The following is a 15,860-nucleotide window of genomic DNA, read 5'->3' as shown; positions in this document are numbered from 1 at the left end:
TGGGGATGCTTACTGGACAGTATTAAACAGGACCTGTCAGACTCCCTTCAGAGGCTATTCAGTGTCAGCTCCTAAACGGGTTGAAGAGAGGACAACAAGTGTCATCTCCTTGCAGAAAGGTGGGACGTCAGTGGGCGTAGGAAATTACAGACTCATAAGCTTGACCAGTCTTATCTGTAAGGCTATGGAAAGGATTATTATGCATTTAATAAGGACATGGGTAATCTACAAACTCTTGACCTAAGCCATTTCAGATTTGTCAAGGCCAGATTCTGCCTACCTACACTCAGATATTGCAGACAAAATACCCCAATTAAATGCTAATGCCTATATAACTCATTAGAGAGCAAATTAGCTTACAAACAGAGCCTAGGAAATTAGTCTAAAATATTCTTCCTCTTGCGAAAGACCTGTCACTAGTGGTGTACCCTAGGGTTCAATCCATGGGCCACTCCTCTTTGGCATTTACTTCCCACAGGTCAAAGTTACAGTTAAGAGTTTATGGCTAACCAAGTTTGCAGATAAATGTAAACTTAGTGCCATCATAAATTTCCCATAGGACACAGATCCTCCAAGACCTCCGTTCCCAGACCAACAGCTGGTGTCAAAACTGTGGACTAAAACTAAATGATGAGAAATGTATAATGGTATCCCTTAGCAAATAAGTCCTTTGTAACTATCACACCAGGGCACGTCTATGGGCTAGGCTTGTAAAGGCTCCAGGGCCATTAGCCTAGTACACACCTATGAACTTATGAACCTACGAACATTGACAACACATACCTGAAAATTGATCCAAGAGTCAGGGACCTGTGAACCTATATAGACAATAAAATGTTCTTCGATCACCACTTATCCACTACTGTAAGACAGACCTTTTTCACTGCACAGCTTATCAATAAGGGTATGGCATCCAGATTCAGGGGTGTGATCATGTCACTGTATTCTGTATTCATCAGGTCAATCATTGAGTATAGTGCCCTATTTGTTAAGCACCTGTCCAAACATTTGTCACAACTTGAATACCAGGAATGCTTTCCTACTAAGAAAAACAATATCCTAACAAAGCGGCTGCATTTAAACAGTTATATTGTTATGAACATAAACAGAAACACAGTACTTGCCACTATGCATTATGCATTCTGTACGAGTTACATAAATATACAACAATGATAACTAGTGGAATAACCCTTCAAGTTGTAGCTTCAGGCATAATTTGTAGTGAAAAAAGAAATAGTTATGAAAACATGCTGGAATGGAGGATTTTGCCACCTGTGGTTTTTAAAGCATGTGCATTTATAGGTCTCATTAAGATGGTTCTCAAATTGAATCCTGACCAGGGTTAATAGTATGACTTTCTCATGTTTTATATATCAGGGAATTCCAGCTAGCAGAAACAATGTTTGAAAATTCTGTAAATACTGTTGCTTGATCAAATGAATGTCAAAACAGTAATTTGACTTTGAAGAGAGTATAAACTTCTTAATTTTAGCCGACTTACTAAAGTTGGGCAGTGTTACATTTGATCAATTTAGCAACTGAAGAATTTAAGTACAAAGGCTGATCTTTCTGTTTCTCGTGGAAAATTTGCTTTTTGTAATGTATGGCAGAATGGTATTTTCTATCATGGTATAAGCAAATTAAGTATAATATCTCTCTTTCTGCAATCTGCAGAAGGCCAATTGTGTGGGATGAATTTAGACTGTCAACCATTAGAGAATACTTTAAACATGGGATTAGAACATTAATCGCAATGATCTCTTTGCTTCTATAGTGAGGAAAAATGGGAATATCAATTTAATTCAGGGCTTTACTATTTCTGTGTGTTAGGTGAGTAAAATGTGCTAATTTTGGGTGATGATGGCTAAAAAGAAGTTTTATTAGAATATTTGTATAATGACACTGTTTTTAATTTTCATTGCCTTAATTAGGTACTTTGTCTCAGTCAGATTTAGTTTAGACATCTCTGTTCAACTTTGTCTCATTCAGATTTGGTTTAGACTTCTCTCTGCAATCAACACTACATTTCAGGCAAATTTTGGTTACATCATTTTGTAACCAGACATCAAGATGGCTGTTACTTTGACAAATGCCATGCAGGAAGGCACAACAGGTACAACAGTTAGTTGTTTGTTTGAAGTAACGGCCAGTGGTTTCCTTTTCCTTTACTAATTTTAACCTTTTGCATGCTCAAGGAGAACATGACAGTTCCATGAGCTGGTCTGTATAAAAAACTCTAGTGTTTGTTTTTTTTTCTTTGTTATGCTGTGTAAAATGTTGTATTCATTTTCGCAGTATTTTTCTTTCAATAAATACACCTGAAAAGTGTACTATTTTACATTCTGGAGTAACCATGTAGTATGTCTCTTTGTAGAAAATTTAGCACTGGCAATTTGCCCTTTACTGCCTCTTGCATTTGAGTACACTCTGATACTTTTACTGACTTCAGCATTCAGTTCTACTGCTCTGCTTCCATGCATTGCACTAAATACTCTCCCATTCCCTAACCCTCTGTATCAGGTTGCCATTTTCTTCAATTTATCCACATTTATGTTAGTTAGAAATGGGTTCATTGTTCTCAGTAATCCTGTAATTCTCCATTTAACCATTTAACCAGCTTTGCTGTACTGCTGTGCAGAGTTCTTCTCCTGCTCCTGTGTTATCATGATCTGCCTTCTGTTTCTCTGTTTCGCTGCCCTCCTTCCTCAACTGATTGTTTCAATATCTAGACCTACTATTCAATCTCTGCATAGCATCGCCAGGTAATTCAACAGTTTGCGTACAACTTGCTCTAATGTTAAAATTCTTATTGTACTTCAGGAGTAGAGCTATCGTAATGAGATTCTTTGCCATTTCCCCTTTTTTTAGTTTCTCCAAGTCTATGGGTTGCTAATACCATGACAAGAATGAACCCCATTTCCTTATCAGGGATTTCATGTGGTATTTAATACAATTGACCTTTTTCATTCTGCTTCTTATGTGTGTGTTATTCACTGATGACTGCACTGGAGAGGGATATCAGACAGCTAATGCATTGGCTAAAATATCTGTTACCTGTTGATCAGTGGTATATCAGTGACCTGCAGGAGGACACACACACGCACACACACGCACACACGCGCACACACGCACACACACACACACACGCACACACGCACACACGCACACACGCACACACACACACACACACACACACACACACACACACACACACACGCACACGCGCACACACACACACACACACACACACACACACACACACACACACACACACACACACACACACACAGTTATTTTCAGTCTGTGCAGGGTTTTTTTCTCTATCCTCAGAGTACTCTGGTCCCACTATACCTTTCCCTGTTTTGCAGATCATTCAATAGCCAGAAGCATTAGTCTTAATACATTAGCAGTAGCCAAGTAGAAAAGACTGAAATCATTCAGCACCCCACAGTGCATGGCTATCCAGGTCCAGAATCTAACTTGGGACAGTACATAGCCTGTTCACTGTGACCATAGCATCGAGATTTCTTACCCAGTCAGATAAAAAGTGGACCCTCTTAAAAGTGCAAATAATCAGTCACCGAATAGTAATTTTTTTTATTTCTTCTTTTGCTGATTGCAGTGTGCCATTTGTTTCTCTTGGGGTTCTCAGAGTCCTCATCATCCCTTGTTACATGCTCCCATTAAGCTAGCAATCATGAGAAATACTAAGGGACTAGAAGATTCAGTGTTATAAAATGTCAACATTTTCTAAGGGGAAAATAAATTAAAATTAAATAATCTAGGAGGAAGGCGGTTTAAGATATAATGCCTGATCAGCAGTATAAAGAAGTCAAGTTGATGTACTTTCACTATAATGCCCCTCCATTGTCCATGCTACATGGCAAATGAGTCATTGGGTATTTGCCATTATATTCACCTAAAACTTCTCCTTCACTTTCCTTATATTGGCATGCTTTAGCCTTTTCTGCATAATGAGCTAAGGTGGTCTTGGAGAAAACTACAGGATCAGATATCAATAAGTTAGTAATTTTTATCTTAAATAAAAAATGCACTTCATGCCCTCAAGTTTCTTTTATCACAATCAACAGAATGTCTGATAACAAACCAACAGTTCATGTTCTGCTGCCTCCTTGATGCAAGAACCATGTAATATTTAATGTATATTAGTCATCCTCAGCCCTCATTTACATGCTGTTTGCAAGACATGCTATTAACATAATATGTATGTCTCCTTCTTACATTTGTATCTGTTTATGATATTGCACAGTTGATTCAAAACGTAAGCACTCGATCATTTATGTGCCACTTACTAAAATTGTATGTTTATCCTGTTCAGCAGTGAAAGGGCTCAAAAGGAAATCAGAAGCAGCACCCTTCATCTTTCAGCGAGGCAGGATGCTGAAGCAGATTCTATCCTTTGACAAAACACACCAGGAGCCCAGCTGGTTGTCATTTCTGGCCACCATTCATAGGTTTATGCGTTCATAGGTAAGTACTAGGCTAGCTGCCCTTGTGGGCCATTTTATGCATAGCCAGTTTCCCCTTTTGTGCTGGAATTGACCTATCCCATTTGGCTAGAGATTTGGCGTACCCACCCCATGGTTGATAATTACATATTACCCCTAATGAGGATAACTCTGATCATACCATTGATAATTGGAGTGGACCTATGCATGGGACAGAGCATTTAGGAGCTGTCTCTGCCTATTACATAGTACAGGGGCTGTTCTGGGGTAAATTTTCCATTTCCCATTCATAGATCCAAGTTGTTCTTGAATATGGATGGTGGAATCTCTTCCAGGATACTCTTTGAGATATACCTGTCCCTACAAACAATTCTATTGATGTTGCAGAAGAGGTTTAGATCCTTGGACTGAGCATTTCTGATGCCATTTTACTTGCTGATATACAGTAAACTCATCAGTATTGTGTCAGAGGATGTCTTGTAGAATGCTGTGTATAGTGACAGAGTTTTGAGTTGGTCTACATAGGACATGTTGTTTAGACCTTGTATCCTTTTAGTAAAGGATCTCTGTGTGCATTCCATTTGTTCCATGTGTCTGGATAAACCCATGCCAAATGGGGCATTATATCCAATGATTGGCCTAATGAGGTCTGAGTAAAGGGGAATGATGACATCCCAGATCTGTGCAATATAGAAGGTCTTTCTTACAACAATGGACAAACATTGATCAAAAGTTAGGCAAAAAAAGTTAGGCAAGGCAGCCTAAGTTTAGCTTTTCTCTCAGATACATTCCTCCCACCATCTTCAATAAAATGACAAGGAACACTCTGCATACAACTTGTTCTAATGGTAAACATCATAACCTTTGGAGAATTCAAAATACATTGAACCAACTAAACCCTGTCTTAAGCATGTGCCTTCTCAGATAGTCTTCAGCAGGTAGTTACATCCTCACCACACCAAAATCTAAGACAGGTACTTATCCAGTTGTGGATGATCTAGTTAAAACTCCTAATTCATATTTATAGTCCTAAGACTTAGCACATACAAATCTTTCTTGTAAATCATTATCAGTCAGACTGCTCAGCAAGATAATTGAAGACTTCTTATGTGACCTAAACAACATTGAATGATCTCTGTGTAATTCCAGCATAACTGTAATAAAACGCCATTTATAAATATACCTCTTTCTCTCCAAAAAGCATACTACCCAGCCAAAACAGGTGTGTAGGCACAAAGCAGTCCAAGATCAACCCCAAGTTCATAACCTGATTAAAAGTAAGAACAAAACTGGTCTATAGTGAAAATATCTAAAAATATAAAAAAGTAGGTATTCTATGTCTCTTCTTACTGAACATTAACACTTATAAAACCGTAGGTACTGCATATCGCTCAACCTGATGACTGTAAACACCTCTGTAAAATAACTAATGCTATTTCTTTGAAGAAAATAGATACAATCTTTCATGACCCCCCCCCCCTTAAAAACCATGCAGGGACTGCAAAATGATTTTTATCAAAATCTGATGTCTGATCACTCTCTCTCTCATAAAAGACAGTAATCTAGTTCATATATTTTTTCACATTTCAAACTGATGTGCAGAATTTCTAGATGATTAAGGTATAAGGCATATATCCACCCTAATAATTTTAATCCAACCATCCAGTTAGCACTTCCCTGTTACTGTAAAAGAAGCAAAATCTCTTCAATCATGTCCTTTTCCATGTCTGGTCAGGTACTGAAGGATTCTAGCTGAAGTTCCTGAAGGCTTGTGGCAGTTTTACTTTCAGCCTCTCGGTCATATCATTAATCTGTCTCTGACCACTGTTCATTTCCACGTATCAGGTAAACCATGATAATCATCTTATTTTCTACTCACCACATACCACTATAACCATCTTCTACTCCATCATCACACTTTCTATCTGAAAGTTTTGGCAAGCCATTTCACTTTGTACATCAATATCCATAACCTCCTTCACCCCAATCAGCATGAATTTAGATTGGACATTACACTCTGATAATTGCCCTGTCTCTATCTGGGTGGCTCTAGGTATGAGTATGTGTGTGCTCCACTGCTAATCATTCTGTGGACCATTGTTCCACTGGAAGAAGTTGCCCTTTCTCTGTCTAATATAATAAATATATTCTGCCATACAAATGAAAAGCACTTATCAGGGTTGTATTTGTGAAATTCAGTAACACAGTTAGCATTCTTGTTCTTTTTAAATTAGCTCAACAGTCATGTTGTAATTCCCCCCTAATTTAATTGGCTAGCTAGCTACCTAGAAAACTAATCTGTAAGAGTTTGTATGAAGATCATATGGTCCCCTCTTTTAACTGTTATAAGAGGTGATTTGTGTTTGGACTCCCGCTTTATACAGCCTTACTGAATACGGTACCTACACTTTAATGTTTTGTTCTTCATTTTTTCTCATCCTTCTCAGCAGATACACTTTTGTTGTGTCTTTCGGCTTTTCCCAGTTAGGGGTCACCACAGCAGAACTCCAGTCTGCTAATGATTGGTAGTTGATTTTTACATGCCGAGTTACCAGCCCTAATGCACAACCTTCAATGAAGGTACACCCATTCACGCATGTCTCCACCAGAAGATGCTCTAGCTGAGAATTGAACCGGACAGCGTCTTACTGTGAGGCGACAAAGCTATTAGCAGATACACTAAAACTGCAAAATGATCTCTCTTCTATTTCCTGCTTTGGGTCAAGCAACATGAGGCCAGCCAGGTAACATTGTCCTAAAGCCATAATTTTTAGCACTCTAACAAGGACCTCAGTGAAAAAATCTGGCAAAGCTAGCCCTTTTGCCTCAGGCACTTCACTAGAAATCATCCAAGCTATATATGTTTGATAGCAGATAACTCAGTTTTCTTTAAAGCCGACATTGATCATGTTCAGTGTTAAACCAACAAAATGTGCAGAGGCTCTTGCCCAGTTAATATATTTCTTAATAAAGAAGCTCACAATGTCCTTAATAAAAGAACACTCTTGTTCCCTGGCATGGATCCCTTCAGCTAAGAAACATACATGCCAGCAAAGCCATGTCACATGCATCCTTTAATAAAAGCTTTTCCTGCATAGTACATGTCTTCGAAAGGGAACATCATTTTTATGTTATTACATATACAAAGGGCCTACCTCTCACCTACAAAGCAGCATACATTCTTGTCACCCTTATCTACAACATTTTCATCCATAACCATTAGTTCTTTTTAAAATCCTTAACTGTGCATCCCCCCAAACACACACTCCAGACTGCTACACTCTACAAGAATCTAAACATTTTTAACTCCCTAGCCTTTCTCTAAAGTCCAGATGTGAGGCCTTCTCCTTCATTTCAAACTTGCTGAAACTTTACCCCATGAAAAATCAATAATCTTCTCATCCTTGCCACATTTAAAACATACTTAAGGAATACCTCACACAACTACCCAGCTGCAATGACCAAAGTAGAGTCACCTGATCTTATTCTCTTCCTTTTTAAATCAGCCCTTCCTTCTCTCCCTGGTATCTGATAATTGCCAGCAGGTTGCCATCCAAAGCACATTGCACCATTCACTCGTTATGGCAGTCCACCACTTTCTAAACCAGACTATTCCTCTGTCTATGCAATAACATGTAGCAACTTAAAAATACTTATTCCTGTCTGCAACCTTAGTAGATTTATCACTAGACCTATCATGTTTTCAATCTCAAATATTTGAATATCTTAACAATTTATTATGTCATTCATCAAACTACCATTACAGTATAATTTTGATCTGCTGGATAACAAAAAAAAACAGCCAAAATGTCTTCAATTAACTACTGGTCCAGCCTTTGGTGATATTAGTTTTTCTGATGTATCATATTTATGTCTTACACTTTAAGATCTCGTTATTTATTGGCCAGTTTTATGTCATTGAAAGTTAAAGTCCTAACTATGATCCCGACAATCTGGGTTTGATTAACAGCCGCTGTGCTGGAGAAGGGTCTATATTATATCCTCAAATGCTTAAAAAAGCGAACGCTGATTGATCAAACTTATTTTCACAATACTGCAAAATATCGAAGCAGAAGAAATTCAATTTTTTTCCTAGGGAAAGAATTAGTTTGTCTGTTTCTGTTGCTTCGGTATTTACAGTGTTATGGTGGAAAGTTACCGGTCGGATTCAGGTAAGTGTGCGATTGTGTGGATGTGAGTGTTAGGGTGATTTAGGTGAGTTAGGGTTAGGGCTCGGGTTAGGTGTGTGTGCGATTGAGTGGACATGAGGGTTAGGGCAGATTTAAGTAAGTTAGGGTTAGGGAGAGAGTGAGGTGAGTGTGCGATAGTGATGGACTTTACAGTTAGGGTTTGGGTTAAGGTAAGTGGGTAGTTAGTGGTGTGTGCATAGTTTAGTGTAAGGTTAGGTATCAGATTTTAGGTGTATGTGTGTGGATTTCTGTTTGTTTGTTGTGCTTGTGTTGTGTGTATGTGTTTTGGATCAGCGATTTTTTTCCCTGGAAAAAAAATAGCTGATCTGACAGTTCGAGATTGTAAGCTTTCGCTTAAATTAGGTCGCTCAATCAGCGTTCGCTTTTTTAAGCGTTCGATTATATAATATAGACCCCTGGAGAAGATGGTAAAAGAGGAAGGATGAGGAAATATCTGATCACTTTTCTCAGGGCAGACAGTGTGGTCTGCATGCCTAGGGTTAATGTCCCCTGGTGGAATCTGCTCCCACAAGACTGCTTCATACAAGAGAGAAGAGCCAACTGTACATGATGCCCTGTAGCGTGCCCATGGGCATGTCCAGTGAAGGGCAATTTAAACATAAAATCTCTATCTCTAAGAATGAAAGACATCACAACTTCTGCTATTCATCTCTCATTTCTTAGATGAATGAACGGGCCTATTTGATGAGTGAAGGGGGGGATGCTCAAAACAAAACCAAAAAATATCTGCAAAAACTACTCAACTGTGGTGTCAGAAGAGTGAGGGTCTTCCTCTGACATCAGTAGCTTAATTGCTTAACTAAAGCATTATAGACAAAATTTTTGCCTAGCATATTAGTACAGATGGTTAAAAACAGCAAGTTTGTTTTCAATTTGTACATTTCTTTGTCTCTCAGAAGTCCGCAATTCCAGAAAAAGTAATAAGATTTTGCCTCACAAATTATTTGTTAAAACATGTATTTATTGTTTTCCAACAAATTTCAACTTGATGTAAGTGGTGTAATATTTTTGAGCAATTGACGCAAAAAAATGTTGAATAAAATATTACCCATCACATGTAACAATCATGTCAATCAATGCCCCTAGTTGAGTGGCCAATCATGTCAACAGTGCAGCATAGAGAGAAAAGTGGGTGACCAGATAATGATTCAATGTCCGAAAAAACAACAACTGACCAATCTTAGAATGTACTGCACAAACCAGTAAATGTAATGTAACAGGTGAAAACTATTGCTCTGTAATAAGGTGTATACAAAAAAGACAAAAAGACAGCAAGCAACATAAATCTATGTTAAATGGCAAGCACCTTATTATGTGTACTGTTAAATGTTGCTACAGCATTGCAACTTGGTCCATGTGAATCTTGCATTCCTATGGATGTTTGGAAGAATCTTGTTGTTCCTAAAAATGATTTGGCTTTGCAAAAACACATTCATTGATACAGGCTAACAAAGTTGATTTAAAATGGTGTAGCTTATGCTCATTTTTGCACAAATGCTGTGTAGCACACTCACCACTGCTTGTTTGTGTTTGCCACTCTGTGTGCAACTGAGCTGGAGCGTGATATAACTTTGTGCACTGTATGCACTGTAATATCCTGCATTATCTGTACTGTCTTGTTGTATGAGGACTAACTACATACTGTGCTATCTGAAGCTGTGGTTCATAGGTTCATAGCTGTATATTTGGCCCTGTTCCCTATACCATAGGCTGGTCATCAGGTTCCCATCATAATGTGGTCTTCTTATTTCCCATAATAATCCCTGTCACCCTTCTTCCAGGGATATTTACTTCGGGTGTCATGCAGGTTCCATCCTGATATCTCCCCTCCAATGAAACAATTTATCTCCCCTGAGGGCATCTCCTTCCAAATGTCAGGGGCCAAGAGTATTTGAGCTTGTGGAGTATGGGCAATCTATGAAAGAGTAAGGAGTCAGTTCAGGAAACACTCCCTCCAGCATGTTGACGTCACTGTGATGACCACTGAACAATCTCTGCATGATATCGGCAATTGAAAGTGTGGTTTTCTTAAGTGGCATGTGTTACAGCACTTTTGTATGTATAAGTGAGACATGGATTAGAGAGAGCTTGCAGATATATATGCATATTTGTTAGCTGGAGTTTTTGCACTGGGCAGCATGCAGTTTCTTGTAAAGGACTTTGTGTGAATTTTTTAGTGACCTAACCAGTTGTTGTACATGTATTGTGAGGTACATACCAAATGGGGCTGTACTCAGTACATTGTACCCATGGGGTCTAATAAGTGAGGGATGAGTATGACAATGGCTTCCTTTTTTTCTGGATGAAAAGTGAGGTGTGATGAGGTAAGTGGACAATGAAGGTTTCCTGACTGTTGTACATGTGTGGTTATGTGCTGTCCTGATGCACGCCATGTGTTTATATACATATCATAGGTTATCACACTTGGTGTGTTTACTGTCATTTATAACTATATTCATGGGATGTTTTTTTGTTGGTTCATGGGTTTAAGCTTACCATGGCTGGCATTGTCCTTGGGCCTTTCTGCTAGGCACCTTGGCATTTTCCTGGCTATTTTGGCTCTCAATAATATCAACATGGCCTTTCTAGTATATAATCACTCAGCCTTTTATTGAGTGCCTGAATTTTGGCCAGAGCCCCTTAGTGCTGGTGTACTTTTCAGAGAAGTAGATACACTGGCTGTACTTCAGTGGGACTGGCCTTGAGGTATTTTCAGTGGGCTTTGTTTGGAGCTGATTTTGTTGTCTGTTTCTTTCTTGGGTTTTGCCAGGCTTCTTTTACGCGAAGATCGAGGACATAGCCCAATTACCAGGATTTATTAGCTATTCATGTCCAACAGCAGCTGTGTAAGTTTATCTGCAATGGTCAGTGAGATGAGTGATCAATGGCGGGTGTGTATATGCAATTCACATCTGGAGCTCTTTTTTGAGATAGTCAGAAGTGGAGAGGAGACACAATCGCTCAGATTTTAGACTTTACAAAACCAAACTTTGTTGGGTCCATGTTTTGGTTTACAATGTCTTGTTCATAATATCCATGATCCATGGTTCTGTAATGGTTCCCACTTGTGGAGTGGAATATAAGTAGCTGTGCACCACAATGAAGCCTGAGTTGAGGCTATGATTAAACATGATGCTTAGGTGGTTATGTAAAGTAGGCCAGTTCATTTTGTAGTACATGAAGTACACAGCCCAGGATGTTGTGGATGGTGTATTCTGGTGCTTTCTTTGGGAGTTTTTTTGAGTGAGTTTTTTGTGTGTGGCCATGATTATTTGATTTTGGTTCCATTGCTGGATGGGCCCTTCTGGAGGGGAGGAGTGAGGAGCTGGTTGAGAATATGGATTTGGGGATTGATATTTGACAATATCCTTGGATCAGTATTATTAATGCCATTCTGTTGTAGCTCAGAGAGCAGATCTGGAGCAGTGTCATTTAGATTGACATAACTATAGAATGCCCCATGTGGTTGTCCTAGCATATGTGTGGAGCATCAATCTCCCATGTTGGTAATGACCAGGTCTAGGATATTTGAGCCCCTGGTATGACTATGGATTAGTTGATCAAGTGTGTTGGAATTTATGAATTCCAAGAACCGTTGGGCAAAGGTGTTGGTACCTGAGTAGTTTTCCCAATTAATTAATGAAATCACCCAGTATTAGGGTGTTTGGTTGTATCTTAATATTTTCTAGTATGTTTAGAAAGGTGTAGTGAGAATCTTGGGGGATGGTGGAAAATCTGTAGCAAGCTACAATTTGGATTGCAGTCTTACCTAGTGTTAGTTGCACCTGTAGAATTTTAGATGCATTGTGTTGGGCAACTAGCCTGGAGGTGTGAATATCCTTGGTGAGTATGGACACTTCTCTGCCTTTATTGCTTCAGTCCTGGTTTGGTGGCTGAAAAGTGTGCTAAGAGTTGTAGCCTGGTATTGCAGGGGTGTTCTCTGGAGCTTTGAACCAGGTCTCAGTTACTGCACAGCTATCGATGTTCTCCATTTTTTAGGAGTGTCTCGAAAGAGTGCATTTTGAGGTTTAGACTTCTAGCATTGAGTAGCATTACCTTCAGATTTTGCATGCTTATATCTGTTATGGTGGCAGTTTTATCCTTTGAACCATATCTAAAAAAGGCACTATAGGGGTGGCAAGACCCTTAGCCAGTAATGTGAATCCCATGAGCGACAGGTGCAGACCATCTCTGGCAAGGCATCGTGGTTTGTCGATCATGTCGTCCCAGGCAGACAGATACTGGATCCCATTTGAATGACACCAGAAACTTAGCCAATTGTTGAAGTCAACCATTTTGTCCTTATACTGTGGTATCATTTTGGGTGAAGGCAGGATGCTGCACAGGGCTAGGTCATACCTGCCTGGGCCACATGATCCAAGAGCTCTTCCATGTCTCTTTTCATGTAGTCCAGGGAGGTATGTCTCAAGTCATTCACTACAACATGGAAAATGACAGAGTCGTATTTGTACTTGTTGTGGAGTGACTTGAGTGCATGCATTATGTGGCAGATCCTGACACCAAACAGGCAGCTGACAGTAGTTTTCTCATTGTTCAGCCTGGTGAGTGGGACATCAGTGTGCCTGACTATAGAGTCACCTATGACTAAAATGTTGGGTACGTTGTCTTGCCTTAGGGGCTGTTGTTTGGTGGCACACTGGTGTTTTGAGCTATGTGTCACTTTGGTTGAGATTGGTGTTTGTTTGCATTTCAGCTTCGGTGGTCCTTGTTGCTTGGGCAGGTTAATGTTAAGGGCCTCTGTATAAGTGGGTTTAGTGTTGCTATGTGTGGGTGTTGGTGTGGGTTTTGAAGGGCTGTGTGTTGCTTGAGGTGTAGTGCAGGTGTTAACCTTCTCCTCTTGACTGTCTAGCACAATCTTGGCTGGAGAGAGCTTTGCTTCCAGTTTGACTATGTAAGTGCATCTCTCGCAGGTTATAGTATTGGGTGGTAAGAGGAGAGGGTTGTCTGTGTACATGAGGAAATTGCTGCATTACCCCAGTATGCCCAGATTCACCAGGTGGACAGGAGAAATCACTGGAAGTTGACCCTTGGATATGCCTGGTCCGGTGTTTCTTTTCTAAAGTACAAGAGCTGTTTTCTGTTACCTTGCAAGGTACTTTGCAATTATAGGCTGTTTACTGCCTATGATTAATGTCTCCTTATTAACAAGGAGAACTGAGTGCTTGCATCAGTTTAAAGCTTCCTAGTGCTTTTCAGCAGGTTTTAGAGCAATTGCTAGTCACAGGGATTCAGATTTTAGTGCTACTACTGAGAAACCAACTAGTTCTAAGGGAAACTTTGAAGAGCAGACTTTTGGCACCAGGAATAGTTTAAAGTGCTACACTAATAAGCTAATAAAAGTGCAGGAGGGCAGAGAACTAGCAGATGTAAGGGAAAAAATTGAAGACCACTGCTCAGAAGCTTACAAAAAATCCTGGATACAGCAAATCTGTATCTGGGCTACACTAGTTCAAGGAAAGGTAGGAAACATTTTTTTTTTTTTTTTTTTTAGAAAGTGAAGAGGCAAAAGCTAATGACATAATTCAATATGCAGAAGCTAAAGGGCTGGGCCTTTGCTAAGTTCTCACTATTAACAGTAGAATGAGCTGATGTAACTTGACTGGGGGGGGGTGTCCACTATCAACTTTATACCAGAGGTGGGCAACTCAAAGCCACCAAGACATAAGACCACCACAATAACAAGGTCGGTGGGTGGGAAAAAACAGTCGTACAGATTACAGAGATATTAAATCAAAAGTACAGACAAAAAATGAGAATAAACTCTTATCTTTTCTGAATATCACAGCAGACAGTAAGTCAGTCTCTCAGCAACAGCTTGAGTAACAGGTATAGCTGATTTACGTATAACTCACTGTTCGTGTGCTCTGTAGCTGGATATGTATATCTCACTGTTCGTGTGCACTGTAGCTGGATACGTATATTTCTCTGATCATGTGCACTGTAGCTGGACATGCATATCTCACTGATCTTGTGCACTGTAGCTGGATACATATATCTCACTGTTCGTGTGCACTGTAGCTGGATACATACTGTATATCTCACTGTTCATGTGCTCTGTAGCTGGATACGTATATCTCACTGTTCGTGTGCACTGTAGCTGGATACATACTGTATATCTCACTGTTCATGTGCTCTGTAGCTGGATACGTATATCTCACTGTTCGTGTGCACTGTAGCTGGAGAAGTGTATCTTACTGTCCATGTGAACTGTAGCTGGACTTCTCAGTGCACATACCATCATACATATGTCATGCAAGCTTCAGCTGAATGGCTGTGTCTTGGCTGTTGTAGTAGAGGTGTCTTTCTTAGTTCATGGAATATGTAGAGGTTGCACATTGTACATGTATCCAGTTCACCATCTCTGACCCTTGTGTGTGGTCTCTGAGTCCTATCTGTGAAAACCTTGTTGTCACAGTATTACCCACCATCTTACTGCCCATTTACAAGACTAAGCACACTGTCACACTGTTTTTAAATATGGTGGCTTACGTCCCTCCCCTACAATACACCTGCATATAAATCTGTTTTATCGCTTATTCGGTCAATTATTCCATGAAAAATAAAACCCTACTGTTTCATCCTTCATTTCAATAACCACCAACGTGCTGCAATTTCTGTCTCCATCTTGCTTGCCAGAATTTTCTATACCCTGTAAAAACTGTTCATTTTAAAGCAAAAGACTTATTGTTACTGTCCATATAACTTAGTGATTTTCCTAGCTGTTCAATGTTTAGAACACTATAACAGTGAAGTTTTCACCTACCTCTTCATATTTCTATACTACTTCACCAAAGAGTGGTTGTCTGGTTTGACTGGTTTGGCCATGAGCTTTTCCTGCAGCTATTCGGCCATTTCTTGCATCCAAGAAGCAAAGTGATCAAAATGAATAGCAGTACCTTTCTGTGGGAGAAGATGCCTATTATCTCATCTATATAGTGTGAGCACAAGAAGCCTGCAGGCTTATTGCTTATGTTTTCAAGGACAGGGTCCATCAAAAGCAGACTTAGTTAACTCATGGGTGAAAAAGCAAGCTTGACCTTCCTTTGGAAACATGCCCAGACTGTTTGCTGCAGCCCATGTTATGATGTCAAAAATTTTATTTTACACTTGTATGATCAGACTTTATGAACCTGTTTCATGGGGCTTCTGACAAGTCAAC

The sequence above is a fragment of the Protopterus annectens genome, chromosome 17.part0, assembly GCF_019279795.1.
Source record: "Protopterus annectens isolate FY-2018-M chromosome 17.part0, PAN1.0, whole genome shotgun sequence".
NCBI lineage: Eukaryota > Metazoa > Chordata > Ceratodontiformes > Protopteridae > Protopterus > Protopterus annectens.
Note: the sequence above shows the minus strand (reverse complement) of the source record.